Below are 10,417 nucleotides of genomic sequence, written 5' to 3'. Positions count from 1 at the left end.
TTTAAGGGGGACACATGTTGATTTGATAATAACGGTATTTTTGATGTTATATCGGATTACAGCATTTGATATCACGTTCATTAGTGAACATCACTTTTGTTCTCATTCAGTGACTCTATTGCCTTATAATGAATGGAAATACACATATTTCTTCTCTGAAACCCTCCCTCCCCTGACGAATCTTTGTGCACAGGGCTGTAAAGGCAGTGGGAGGGAAAGCTTGAGATATAATCTAGGTGCTGCAAAGGAGGACAGAGAAGAGAGGGGGTAAGGCGGGGAAGGGAGAAGGAGGGGGGTGAGGGTGTGACCTGACATCCCTGACGTCGTTTAAGAAAACATGAGCCCCTGCCTAGAAAAACCTCCTGGGGTTCAGCATGTAGATCCACATAGAGGGCGCTGGGAATCCAGCGGGTGCTGAGTCTTCAAGTGCAGATCACTTGGGAGTAAGCTTGCTTCCTGCCCTCCTCACCCTGCCTCCACCCCAACCCACACCCTTGCCCTCGGAAGAGGACAGGGGTTTGCTGTTTACAGCTGGAGAATTTTTTTGCCTTTGGAAGAGAACTCCTGACTTCTTAGGTTCCTGACATTAGCCCATGCCCTGTTGGAATAGCTGTAGGACCACCATTCCTTGCCCTTAAGCTGTTAAACCCCAAATAACTAAAGATTCAGATAATTTGGAGATAAGGGGGTGGGCCTCTGGATGCCAGAGATGCAAGTGGGGACTCTCACCACACTGAGACTTGGAAAGTAGCCCCTGGGAGGGGCCCTGAGGCCCCACCCACATTCTTTCCTCTCTCTAACATTATGCTAGAAATGTTTCTAGTTGAAAGATCCTATGGGGAAAAGCTGGTTCAGAAACCTGATTGGAGCCCGGTTTGGGTACCATGGATTGGACTAAAATGGGCTTTAAAAGGCTTGGAATCTCCTGATGCAGGCTTACTGAGAAAAGGCTTTTGGAGAGCCAGGTAGGAGTTCCATGGACACTGGACACAGGAAGCGGTGCTGCTATTCCCAGAGAAATCTTTCCGGGACGTGGAGACAAAGACACTCCAGCTTCACCCTTCACTTGGTCTCAAAGTAGGAAGTGTTTTGCTGCACTGAGTCAACTGGACTTCAGGTACTGGTGAGCCATGGGGTTTGGAATGCTTCATTTTTTTCTCCGCAGCCGTGAGTCTGCAATATTTCTCTGTAAAGGGCTAGAGAGTAACCAGGCATTAAGGGCCATGAGGTCTCTCCCATTAGCAGTGTGGAATAGCCTCAGTCAGTGACAAATGATCATTGCTGTGTTCCAATAAAACTTTATTTGTGACAGTGAAATTTAGATATCGTATAATTTTCACGTCACAAAATTTTCCTTTGTTTCTTCCCAAATTAAAAAAAAAAATGTAAAATTATTAAACTTTTTTAAAAGTTAAAAAAAAAAAAACTAAAAGATAGAAATCACTGTTTGCTGGTTGGGAAAAAGAAGAAAAAAAAAAAAGGGAAGCAAGCCAATTTGTCAATCCCTGTCTAAACCATTTGCCTGTATAATGCAGCTAGCACCCCATTAGTGACTTGTGACATGAATTTAGTAGGCTGGATTCTGCTTATGAAAAATAGAAATTTTCATCCAATTTAAGATGACACCAGCTGTAACATACATTATTCCATTTACTTTTGGCTACACCCAGTGGCATGTGGGATCACAGGTCCCTGCCCAGGGATTGAAGCTGTGCTCCTGGTCTGGAAGTGTGCAATCTTAAATACTGGATTACCAGGGAAGCCCCACAGCATTATTTTTCATACCACTATAAAACATATATTTATATACCTATATATGCATGTTTGTTCAGTTGCTTCAGTCATGCTTGACTCTTTACAACCCTATGGACTGTAGCCCACCATTCTTCTCTGTCCACATGATTCTTCAGGCAGGAATACTGCAGTGGGTTGCATGCCCTCCTCCAGGGGGTCTTCCTGACCCAGAGATGGAACCTGCATCTCTTAGGTCTTCTGCATTGGCAGGAGGGACCTTTACTGCTAGGGCCATCATTTACACACAACCAAAAAAACTATGATATGCTACCGATGAAATGTGATCTGGTGTCACAAATGGTCATATGTAAACTTTAGAATGTCCCTCAATGTCTATGAAATGTGTTAATGGCATGGAAGCTGTCAATATATGTGTTCTATGGAGCGAAATTGTGTTACAAAGCTTTTATTTCAATGAGCACCACCGCCCCTGTCAGCATCCAGCTATATACTGGCTGACTTTCTCTCTTGCATGGTAGTTTGTTTTTCATTCAGATTTGGAAGTCATTAAATGCTTGGAGAAATTGCTTCTCACCCTTTTGGCTAAGATCAAGTGTAAGTACCTGTGGAGCCAGGAATGAGTGGGCCGAGCCTGTGGTACAGATGCATGATTGTTTAATAACAGTTACTGTTTATTTATGCAGCAGACATGTAGCACTGACAGACACTACATGTTGTTCGAGAAACCAAAATACAGCAACCCAATAGCTCTGGAGCTGAATATGGCATGTGAGTTGGGGGAGGCTGTGCTTTCTGACATCATGGTCTGGAAAGCCTGGCAGGGAAACTGTGGACCGAGGCAGGTCAGGAGTTGGGTACTTGAGACAGCATCCAAGGCAGGCGGAGAAGTAGAAGTCTTGAGATGTCCCCATCCTTCCTCCTCGGTACCCTTGGGAGATAGGGTCTGGGAACCCTGCACCTGGAGATATTAAAATCCATGGGTGCTCAAGTCCATTGCATAAAATGGTGCAGTCTTTGCATGTAACTTAAGGGGATACTCCCACATGCTTTAAATCATCTCCACATTCCCTATAATACCTAATACAATGTTGATGCTGTGTAAATAGTTTCAAGTACAGTGTAAATGCTCTCTAGAGAGAGAGAGAGTTGCCAACATGAGGCAGGTTCAAGCCTTGCTATTAGAACTGGCTGGAATTTTTTTAAAAAATATTTTGGATCCATGTATAGACTATGGTGCCTTCTGGACTCAGAGAGTGGAGGGAGTGAGAGGCACACCCAAGGGACAGCTGGGGGCTCTTTTGGACATTTTCTGTCAGTCAGTATTTCTGAGTGAGATTGTAGATCTATAAGCAAAACGGTGCCTACCAGCTCTCCTGCAGAGTTGAACAGGAGCACTGGGGCCACCACGGGGAGACAAGGCAAAAGTGGTGGCTGGAGAAGGAAGTTTAAAACGGTCATGTCACTTAACTGAGTTTGAGATGTTTCCTTATGTCTAAGGGTGTTAATAGTTATCTCAATGTTTCAGCCAATGATTAAATCAAGTACTAATTTTGTCTTTTGAAAGAAATATAATCTTCACCACTTATCGGCAGAGAATAAGTTTCAAGACCCCCAGGGGACATCGGTAACCTCACACAGTATCAAACTCTATATACACAATGGTTCTTCCATGCAAACATACCTGTGATGAAGTTTATTTTATAAAAGCACAGTAAGAGATTGGCAACTGCCTAATAATAACAGCAAAGTGAAAGTGAAGTCGCTCAGTCATGTCCAACTCTTTGCAACCCCATGGACTGCAGCTTATTACGCTCCTCTGTCCATGGGATTTCCCAGGCAAGAATTCTGGACTGGGTTGCCATTTCCTTCTTCAGAGGATATTTCAGACCCAGGGATTGAACCCGGCTCTCCCAAATTGTCGACAGACACTTTACCGTCTGAGCCACCAGGGAAGGTGTAATAATAACATAGAACAATTATAACAATATACTTTTATGAAAGTTTTGTGAGTGTAGTCTCTATGTAAAATATATTACTGTACTAATTGTGTGATTTTGTTTTCACCCTAACTAAGCACTTATTATGCTGTGTGTCCATACCTTTTGTAGTTTGAAGTTTGACAGCAAAACTAACCCAGACTTATTTTCTCTTCTTCACATTCACCACAGATATTAGCAACCTCAGCATGCATTTTTTCTTTCTCTTTTTATATCAAATTGAGAACTTCGATCTTTTCACTTAAAGGTAGCACTTAATGGATTTTCTCTGGCATATCTAAGTGGAAAGCATCACTCCATTTATGGTTTGTGGCCATTATTGAGTAAAATAAGGATAACTTGGTCACAAGCCCTGTGACATCTCAACAGTCATTGTGGTAACCGAGTGACAGACGAGTGGGATGTGCAGGAGTAAGGAGCAATTCACATTCTGGGCAGGAGGAAGCAGGATGGTGTGAGATTCCAATCACAGTCCTCAGAATGGCCTGCAGTTTAAAACGCATGAGTTCTATATTTCTGGAGTTTTCCATTTAATATTCTCGGTGAACAACTGAGGGTTATCTGAAACCACAGAGAGTGACACCTGAGATCGGAGGGGATGACCTTGTCTGGTGATTGCTTTCCGGTGGAAGAAACACTAGCAGGGGCCACTTGAAGCAAAAGTGATTGCAAAATGGCCCATCTCTTCCCGTGTAAGGAAGCACAAGCACCACCACAACCTGAGAAAATGACTGCTGCATCCAAATCCAGAGATAAGGACATGAAGATGCTGAGGTCATTTTTGTTGGAGTGGAGCACATCAGTGAGGATGCTGAAACCCTCTTTGTCAGAGTGACTTCAAGTTCAAAGCCAGTCATTTCTAACGTTTTGAACAGAGTGACCAGGGACTCATCTTCAAGAAGAATGAAGGACCACGTGATCCTCCTGGATCCCACCGGATCCCTCCTGCACGTTGCAACCTGCAGATCTTAGGACCCCAGCATCAGAGCCAGCTCCGTATCACCAGTTTCTCAGTCTGCATGGGGAGGAAGAGGCAGTTCTATTATTTCTGAGCCTTCATCTAAACCTGAATATAAAACGCGCTCTTCGGAAACTGTCCTTCACAATTCAGAATTGCTCTCTCTGCGGCCTCACTGTTTCTCTGGAGCTGTTCTCTCATTAGGAGGCAAGGATGAAAGCCCTCTTAATTCAAAGTGGTGTCCCACTTCAGATGTAAAATTTAACAGTGGAAATCCCAAAAGACCCAAACTCAGCAATGGAATCCCAGGGGGACCTGCCTCCACCATGGCCCTCCAGGTATCTCTCCTGGAAAAACACGATTATGACCTTGGAAGATTCCCCGACCTCACCGAGCTATGTTCATGGTGGGGCATCATTTTCATGGACTCATGCCAATGATCAGGTATGCTTCAGTCTTATGGATCCAGAAGGAACATGCAGTTTGTAAGGGCTGGAGAAAATGGACTTTTTGACTCTTGAAAATCAGAGTAAGACTGCTGATCCCATGAAAGTAAATCTGACCACGTTATTTGATGCCTTTTACCATGACAGCATACAAGAGACGGCACCAGAACAGAAGACTCACACAGCCTTTAAATGCCTCAGCTGCTTGAGAGTTCTAAACTATGTCAAGTATATGACCCACCTGAGGAACCATCTAGAGCTTGAGAGGCAGAAGGGTGACAGCTGGGAAATCCAAACTACCTGCCAGCACTGCCACCCCCAGTTTGCCACCTCGTTCCAGCTGCAGTGTCACACTGAAAGTGTCCATGCTTCCTGGGAGCCCTCCACGGTCTGTAATATCTGTGAATTGTCCTTCAAAACAGATCAGGTTCTCTTACAGCACATGAAGGACAGTCACAAACCAGGCAAAATGTCCTATGTGTGCCGTGTTTGCAATTACAGACTGTCAGCCTTTGGGAATGTAGAGGCGTATTCTAGAACATGGCATGGAAACATGAATAATTTGTCTGTTTTGCCTCGAAATTTTCAAACTGGTGATATCCTTCGTAAATCACGCTTGGAGGCACTGGAACAAGAGGGTCTTTCCATGTTCCAAGTGCTGGCTACAGTGTTTGAACCTGAAGGAAAAGACAGAAACCCAAACCAAGAATCATCTGTCATTCAAAAAGAAGAGCAATTGCGAGGGTTGCCTCCTGAAACAGAGGTCATGATCCGAAGTTCAGTTCAGCTGGGACTAAGAGAGACAGCATCCATCATTGTGAGGAACTCTGACTCCCAAGCACCACCCAGAAAAATTGCCAAGGAGATTGTCTACAAACACAAAATATTCCAGACGTGTTGCAGCAAGGGATCGGGCTAAAAAATTATGCTCTACCCATTTCCAGAAATTCAAAAAAGCCCTATTAAGATTCAGCCAGCTGTATATAAAGACCCTGCCTGGCTTTTGTTGTTCAGTTGCTCAGTCGTGTCTGACTCCCTGTGACCCTATGAACTTTAGTATGCCAGGCTTCCCTGTCCATCACCATCTCCTGAAGTTTGCTCAAACTCATTCCATTAGGTTGCTGATGCTATCCAATCATCACAGCATCTGTCATGCCTTCTGCTCCTGCCTTCAATATTTCCCTGTATCAAGTGTTTTTTCCCAATGAGTTGACTCTTCCCATGAGGAGGCCAAAGTTTTTCACAACTTTTCTTCCAAGGAGTGAGCATCTTTTAAATTTCACAGCATCAGTAACAATCTACAGTTATTTTGGAGCCCACGTAAATAAAGTCTGTCGTTACTGTAACTGAGATTGTATTTGTTTCATCTCTCTACTGTCAAGTAGCTTTGAAATCTCCATGTTCCTTCCTGGCCATGCTCTGCCCCCTAAAGTAACCGCTTCTCTGACCACTAGCACCTGGGATTCATTTTTCTTTGTTTCAAATTTTAAATAAATAGAATCACACAATAGACTTTCTGTTCCCCTAGTCTTGGTTTCCCTTTAAATAAGTGAGATGCATTCTTATTGTATGTAGCTGTGGAACATTCTTTTTCATTGCTGGGTACAATTCCCTCGGATGAATGGGCATACTCTTATATGTCCATTTTACTGTGCCTGAAATTTGTGGATATGTATGTGTATATATATATATATATATATATATACACATACATATACATACACACACACACATATATATATATATATATATATATATATATATATATATATATGTCTAGACATGAGATTTTCTGATAATGCATGTGGTAGTGGTTTAGTTGCTAAATGGTATTTAACTGTTACAACCCTATAGACTCTAGCCAACCAGGCCCCACTGTCCATAGAATTTCCCAGGCAGGAATACAACAATGGGTTGGCATTTTCTTCTCCAGAGGAATTTCCTGACCCAGGGTTCAAACCAAGGTCTCCTCCATTGCATGCAGATGTTACTGACTGAGCCATTCTAATATGCAGGTACAATCAAATGTTTTCTTCAAACTGATTGAAGCAGTGTGTATCTCCACTAACACTATTGGCATTTCCATTTCCACTGAACACTTGGCATTGTCAGTCTGTTTCCTCATATAACTGAGCAGGACTCTGCAGGGCTTTCCCAGTGATAGACCATCCCCTGCCCAACCTCCAACAATGTACCTTGTCTCTTATTTTTAGAAAAACTTTAGGTCCTAGACCTTCCCTATGTTTCAAAGAACAAATTCAATTAGAAGTGAAAAACTGCAGAAACAGGAAAAACATCAAGCAAGACAAAAAATAATTTGCTGTTGGGCAGTCGTGTTCACTCTTCGTGATCCCATGGACTGCGACACACCAGGCTTCTCTATCCTTCACCGTCCCCTGGAGCTTGCTCAAGCTCAAATCCATTTAGTCTGTGATGTCCCCCAACCATCTCACTCTCTGTCATCCCCTCCTCCTCCTTCCTTCAATCTTTTCCAGCATTAGGGTGTATTCTAATCAGTCAGCTCTCCTCATAAGGTGGCCAAAGTATTGGAGCTTCGCTTTCAGTATCATTCCTTACAGTGAATATTCACGGTTGATTTCCTGTAGGACTGACTGGCTTGATCTCGCTGTCAGTTCAAGAGAAACTCAAGAATAATCACCAACACCACAGTTCAAAAGCATCAGTTCTTTGGTGCTCAGCCATCTTTATGCTCCAACTCTCACATCCATACGTGGCTAGTGGAAGAACAATAGCCTGGATTACGTGGACCTTTGTTGGCAAAGGAATGTCTCTGCTTTTCCATAGGCTTTCTAGATTTGTCACAGCTTTTGTTCCAAGGAGCAAGCATCTTTTAATTTCGTGGCTGCAGTTACCATCTGCAGTGATTTTGGAACTCAAAAAAAAATAACGCCTCTCACTGTTTCCATTGTTTCTTCATCTATTTTCCATTAAGTGATGAGATCTTTGACTGTGTGAACCACAACAAACTTTGGAAAATTCTGAAAGAGATGGGAAAACCGGACCATCTGACCTGCCTCCTGAGAAATCTGTATGCAGGTCAAGAAGCAACAGTTAGAACTGGACATGGAACAAGGGACTGGTTGCAAATAGGGAAAGGAGTACCTCAGATTATATACTGATTACAACAGATTATATACTGTTGCCCTGCTTATTTAACTTAAATGCAGAATGCATCATGAAAAACACTGGGCTGGATGAAGCACAATCTGGAATCAAGATTGCTGGGAGAAATAGCAACAGCCTCAGATATGCAGATGGTGTCACCCTAATGGCAGAAAATGAAGAGCCTCTTGATGATGGTGAAAGGGGAGATTGAAAAGACTGGCTTAAAACTCAACATTCAAAAACTGAAGATCACGACATCTGGTCTGATCACTTTATGGCAAACAAATGGTGAAAAATTGAAAATAACAGCAGATTTTATTTTCTTGGACTCCAAAATCACTATGGATGGTGAATGTAGCCACAAAATTAAAAGAAGCTAGCTCCTTGGAAGAAAAGCTATGGCAAACATAGACAGCATTTAAAAAAAAAAAAAGGCATCACTCTGCTGACCAACGTTCTTAAAGTCAAAGCTATGGTAGTTCAGACAGTAAGGAATTCTCTTGCAATGTGGGAGACCTGCTTTCGATCATGGGAAGGACATCCCTGCAGTCCAGTGGAAATACTCGGTGCTCCCAAATTAGGGCATCCAAGTTCATCCCCTGGTCGGGGTATTAGATCCCACATACTGCAACCTAAAATACCGCATGTGACAATTTAAATTCATGCTACCACATGCTACAGTGAAGATTGAAGGGCACTAGTGCTGGAAATAAACACAAGTGCAGCCAAGTAAATGAATAAATATTTGATAGAAAGAAAGAAAAATATATGAGAATTCCCTGTTTGTTCAGTGGTTAGGACTTGATGTTGTCACTGTCAATGGCCAGGGTTCAACACCTGGTTGTGGAACTAAGATCCCACAGGTTCTGTGGCATGAGCAAAAAAAAAAAAAAAAAAAAAAAACAGAAAGATAACTGAGGAGGACAGAACTCCCAAAGTTTGAAAATGAAGCAATATCACTGCAAACAGGCTGAGGATAGAGTAAGGATTGCCAGGAACCCAAAGTGCAAAAGTGGCACGCCTGTAATTCACAAGCCACTTTAATGTTGCGGTTTAGGCTTCTCCTTCTCCTGCTTCTGAACCTAAATAACTTATTGCTCCTAAGAGAAATTGTTATGGGCAAAACACTATTTGAACTGAATGGTAGTGATAATAGCAAATTTTTGAGACAGAGCTAAAGCAGTTTCATGTGTTAATGTGCATTATATTTGGAAAGAAGAAAGGTTGGCCAAATAATGACCTAAGTCAGTGCTATTCACAGACATTTCTGCAGGAATAGAAACATTTTAAGTAATTATTACATATATTCCTTAATAAGACGATCAGCTTTTCACAAAATGTACACTTTTCTCTTCTATGAGGTGACCTGTTTATATCCTTTATCATGATGGGATTTTCTTCTTCTTCTTTTTTTTTTTTTTTCTTTTTTGGCCTTGCTGTGAGGATTAAGGGATCTTAGATCTTCAACCAGGGATAGAATCTCTGCCCCTGCAGTGGAAGCACAAATCCCTAACAACCGTATCACTAAGGAATTCTCAATGAAAATGTTTTCTCTGTCTTTGTCTAATATGCCACTTTGGAAATGTTAAAATGTAGCTAGTGTGACTGAGGTATTAAAATTGTGTGTATGTTCAGCCGCTTCAGTCTGTCCAACTCTTTGCAACCCCATCAATGTAGCACACCAGGCTCCTCTGTCCATGGGATTCTCAGGCAATAATACTGGAGTGGGTTGCCATTTCCCTTTCCAGGGGATCTTCCTGACCCAGGGGTTGAGCCCACGTCTTTTACGTCTCCTGTACTTGCAGGAAAGTTCTTTACCACAGCACCAACTGGGGAACCTATTAAGTCTTTACTTTAATTTAATTAATTTAAAATCAAAAGATATGGCTAGAAGAACCAGATCTTCCTTATAAATGAGTTTCAATTACCTTGTATACACAGTAATGTTTGTGTCTCTTAGATATCGTCCTCAAGATGAGGTTCCATGCCCCTCCCTAAGTGTCAGCTGGGTTTAGTGGCTTGTTTCCAAAGAACAGAATATGTCAGCAGGAAGGACACAACTTTATGGCAGAGGAACTAGTGGTAAGTCATATTGATGGTATGAATCCTTGATGGGAAGTGATGACAAAGATATT

The 10,417-nt window shown here is 42.4% G+C and overlaps 1 pseudogene; it reads left to right on the top strand.

Moving 5' to 3' along the window:
- The first annotated feature begins 4,425 nt into the window (after positions 1-4,425).
- LOC128071082 (zinc finger protein 280A-like) lies at positions 4,426-6,122 on the top strand (annotated as a pseudogene).
- Positions 6,123-10,417: the final 4,295 nt, after the last annotated feature.

Source organism: Budorcas taxicolor, chromosome Y, assembly GCF_023091745.1.
Source record: "Budorcas taxicolor isolate Tak-1 chromosome Y, Takin1.1, whole genome shotgun sequence".
Lineage (NCBI taxonomy): Eukaryota > Metazoa > Chordata > Mammalia > Artiodactyla > Bovidae > Budorcas > Budorcas taxicolor.
Note: the sequence above shows the minus strand (reverse complement) of the source record. Positions and strands in the feature narration are given on the sequence as shown.